This window comes from Notamacropus eugenii, chromosome 5 (genome assembly GCF_028372415.1).
Source record: "Notamacropus eugenii isolate mMacEug1 chromosome 5, mMacEug1.pri_v2, whole genome shotgun sequence".
Classification (NCBI taxonomy): Eukaryota; Metazoa; Chordata; class Mammalia; order Diprotodontia; family Macropodidae; genus Notamacropus; species Notamacropus eugenii.
The window spans coordinates 160,273,753-160,278,818 of record NC_092876.1 but is presented as its reverse complement, the minus strand read 5'-3'; positions in this window follow the sequence as shown (position 1 = coordinate 160,278,818).

Below are 5,066 nucleotides of genomic sequence, written 5' to 3'. Positions count from 1 at the left end.
GAGATTTGGGCTAAGACCTGTTATTGGCCAATCAGAGAGAGCCAGAGTGATTTGGGTTTAAAGGCAAAGTTAAGTAGTTACATTTGAATCACAATGGTATCATTTTAGTAATCTGAAAAGACAATGCCCCCAGGCCTGGCCAATTCCATTCAATAGGAAGAAAGTTGTCTTTCTTACTTATTAGAGAGTCTTGAGGTCTGTTCCCTAAAGAAATGGGTCATTAGCAACCAAGGCTACACTTCAGCTCACATAAAATCACAGAAAGTATTCTTTCTTTCCTTCATTTGCTCAGGTCCCTCTTTGAACCATTCTCACTTATTATTACAGAGCATTAGGAACAAAAATTTGGAGACCCCACTAATGAGTGGGAATCAATTCTGTATGGTACTAGACTGTGTTCTCCTTCTGCCTTTTGCTTTAAAAACAAGCCAAAAAAAAAAAAAAAAAAACCAAACCAAAATCCACCACCTTTTAGGTTGTTGAATTTTGGGGCTAGCTCTTAGAAACAAATTTGCTAAGCTCTTCTAAAAGACCCTTAAGTATACTATCAACTAGCACTTATATTTGGTTTTGTCATTTGTACTTTAGCATACATTATTTCAGGGCCAAATAGGTGTCCCAGTGGAGAGAGTCCCAGGCCTAACGTCATGAAGAATCATCTTCCTGAGTTCAAATCTGGCCTCAGAAATTTACTAGCTGTGTGATCCTAAGCAAGTCACTTAACCCTTTCCACCTCAATTTCCTCATCTGCAAAATGATATGGAGAGGGAAATGGCAAATCACTCCAGTATCTTTGCCAAGAAAACCCCAAATGGGGTCACAAAAAGCCAGGCACGACTGAACACACACACGCGCACACACACACACACACACACACACACACACACTATCTCAAATGAAATATTAAAGGACTTTGTGTGTGCTAAAATGTTTTGTCAGTTATCAACATTCCTTGCTTAGAAATTTTAAGTTATTTGAACCTTCTACAATGAAGTTCTACTGTAATATCTCTTCATGTCGGTGATGACTCTGGGTTCTAAAAGATTGTGTTTCATGGAGTACAAGCACTAGAAGATAATACCAAAATAAAAGACCATGAAATTCTACCTGTAACAAGACACTACCTTTAGTTTTAACATTGGTCTAGCTAAATTTCAGCCATGTACATCAGTAAGAGGTTGGCATCTAAGTTATGAATTCTTTTCATCAGAGGAGCTAATCAAATTGTCTGAGAACTGCAAATGATCTTTAAAGGTAGGGAACATAATGTGTTACATAAAACAAAAAATATACTATTAAAAAAAGAGTCTAGGAAACTCAAAAGGAATCCACATCTAGGAACTGTGCTTAGGTTCTAACTGATCTTTTATAATACTGAAATAGTATTATTAGAACCTAACTCATTAATCTTAAACTTCTTTTGAAATATTTTTTTCTTTGAAAGAAGCTATACTCTTAAAAAAAAGAAGAGACGTAAAACCTGAATATTTAATTCCCATAACTATCAAATGAAACTAGCCTAAATGACCTCCTAGGACCCTTTAAACTGTAAGTCATGTGATTCCAATCTGATTTCCTTGATTCAGTTCAATTACCTAATATTTGTTAAGATCACTTGCTAGGTCAGTATGGATAAAAAGATTAAGCTGAAACAGTTCCTTGCCCTCCCTGAAAGAGCTTACTTATTCTACTTGAGTACACAGATAAGCACATGCAAGACCATTTGGGGAAAAATGAAGAACCCACAAGGCAGATGGGGAAAAGGAATATACTTTGCCTAGGAGATGCTTCTGAGTTGTAACTTTTTTAAAATTTAATTTTTAATTTATGGAATAAAATAAGCATTTCTATAACATAGTAGAATAAGAGAAAGATAATTGTATGTGAAACTGCAAATCTACTACGTATAACTTGCTATTCTTTCAAATAAACAACCAAGTTATCATGTAAATTTCTTTTTCATCTTCCATTCCCCAAACCCCAACCTGTACCCTAAAAATGACTACCATTAGATACAAGTAGGTGTGTGTGTGTGTGTGTGTGTGTGTGTGTGTGTGTGTATACATGCAATTATTATATACATATTTCTCTTTATTGGTTCTTTCTCAGGACACAAATAACATCATTATTCTTATGTCTTTTATAGTTAATTTGGGTCCTTGTAATAGTCAAAATCATTTATTTGTTCAAAGTCTTTCTTAAAACAATATTGCTGTTACTGTATACAATGTTCTCTTGATTCTGTTCATTACACTCTTCGTTATTTTGTGTCTTTCCATATTTTCTACAATCATTGAGCTTATACTTTCTTATAGCATACTAGTATTCTATCACAATCATATACCATAACTTGTTGACTCATTCCTCAATTAATGGAGATTTTTGCAATTTCCAGTTCTTTGCCACCACAAAGAGAGTTGCAATAAACATTTTAGCATAGGGACTCTTTTGCTTTTCTCTTTTTTTTCCTTTTTCCTAATTTTCCTTAATTATCTTTGGAAAAAGATCATAATGGTATTGCTAGGTCAAAGGGTGTAGGTAATTTATTAACTCATTGAGCATAACTCCATATTACTCTCCAAAATTGCTGGATCAGTTTACAATTCCACTGCAGTGATATAGTGTCCCAATTTTTCTATATCCCCTTCATTTGTCACTCTCCCCTTCAATCATTTGAGCTGATTTGACAGCTGTAAAATGATATCTTAAGGTGATTTTAATTAGTACTTCTCTAATTAGTAATAATTTAGAGCTTTTCTTTTTATATCACAATAAATTGTTTTAGTTTCTTCATCAAAAAACTTCCTGTTCTTTGACCATTAATGGGAATGACATATTCTTATAGATTTGACAAACAGCAATGATAATTTAAATGGGAACATTTTTCCCATTCATTGAAAGACTCATGTGACCTGCCTGGGTCACATAGAAGCCTGAGTCATATGAGTCTAAGTCATATGGAGCCTGTGGTGGTAGGAGTTTGCTGAACAGTTGGAACAGGAAAGGTAGAACAGGAAGAGGCAGAGCTAGAGCAGAGCTTAAAGGAGATTGGTCAGAGTCTAGTCTGAACTGGAAAGAATGCAAGCAAGCAGGCAGCTGGCTAGTATGAGTGAAAGAGCCTGTTTGTGATTTTGTTTAAGGAAGACTTATTGCGTTTTGTTTAATGGAGCTGGTTTGTGAGAGGCCTGTTCTGTGATTCAGAATTTAATGAGGATATTCATGGCTGCCGTAGGTACTGTGAATATTGCATTGGCACTACACAAATTCTTTATATATTTTAGATATGAGACCTTTATCTGATAAACTATATATAATTTCCCCCCAAATTTTCTGCTTTCCTTGTATTCTTGGCCACATTTGTTTTATTTGTACAAAAGCCTTTTAATTTAATGTAATTGAAATTATCCATTTTACATCTAACTTTTCTCTCTATCTTTGGTTTATTGATAAATTGTTCACCTATCCATAAGTCTGATAAGTAATATGTTCTGAGTTCTCATTGTCTTGTAAAATCTCCTCTTTGTCTAGATTATGTATTCATTTTAACCTTATTTCTGTAAATAGTATAATCTATTGGTCTATATCCAGTTTCTGCCATACTACTTTCCAGTTTTCCTAACAACTTTTACAAAGTAATGAATACTTATCACAAACTCTTAAGTCTCTACTTGTCAACTACAACGTTATTATGTTTATTTGCTGCTATATATTGTGTGTGTACTCTATTGCATTAATCTACCTTTCTTTCTCTTAGCCAATACCAGATAGTTTAGTAATTATTGCCTTATAAAACAGTTTAAGATCTGGTACTGCTAAACCTCCTTCTTTATACTTTTTCTTCGTTATTCCCTTTGATATTCTTGATGTTTTGTTTTCCCAAATCAATTTTGTCTTTTTTTTTCTATTTCAGTAAACATTTTTTTCTACTAATTCAATTGGGATGACATTGAATATATAAAGTTTTTGAGTATTGGCTAAAATTGTCATTTTTATTATACTGGCCCTGCCTACTCATGAACAATTAATATCTTTCCAATTATTTAAATCTGATTTTATCTGTATAATTTTTAATATATAATTTCGTTGATATATTCCCTATGTTTATTTTAACAGGTGTACTCCCCAGTATTTTATATTGTTTAGGGTAATGTTAAATGGGATATTTTTAAACTATTTCTTCTGGCAAAGCATGCATGTATTCTATGTATATGTTTATGTATGTATATATGCTGATGATTTTTATGTATTTACTTTCTATCCTGCTATTTTGTTAAAATTATTAATTGTTTCAATTAACTTTTTAGTTGAGTTTTGAGGAATTTCCAAGAATGTTATCATATCTTCTGCAAAAAGAGAAAGTTTTATCACGTTATTCATTTATTTAATAACATTTAAAAGTCATACCTTTTGAAGACTCACTTCATACAATGTGCATAAATCCAGCTTTATCAAGGCAGAGTCTTGCAGGGCTTGTGATATATGCCTCTGGTTCTGCTAAAAAGAGATATTCCACATCTAACTATTTGCTGGATGGGGGTGAGGGAAGAGAACAGAACTACTGGAAGATAGATCTGGAATTACTCAAAATTGTATCAGCTGCAAGAGGATATGGGAAATAAATGTGCTGGGCCCCTGAAAGAAGTGGAGAGTGCAGCAAGAGAAAGGATGGTAATGAGTAGGCTACCCACCAGCATCTACCAAGCTACAGAGCAGTGGAGCCTTGGAAGAATGCCACAGCTAAGGAGAAACCTCCCCACCCCCCACCCCCCACTTCCAGGTCCTCCCCCAGTCAACTCACTTTACCATCATGGGATAGGGAGACAGAGGTGGGACTGAATACCTCTCAGGACTGGTACTGTGGCGTAATGGGGTCAGAACAGCAGAGATAAGAGGAGGCCACAAAGCTGAGACAGGTAATGAAGAAATATTATATTTTCTGATTATCAAAAAAAACAAAACAAAACTGAAAAGCAACTTAAAGGGACAGCTTAGGAAATATAACCAGAATATCGTGTGTTGAAGAAAGAGAGAATTTTTAATGGGCTGGAAACCAGACAGGCACTTCT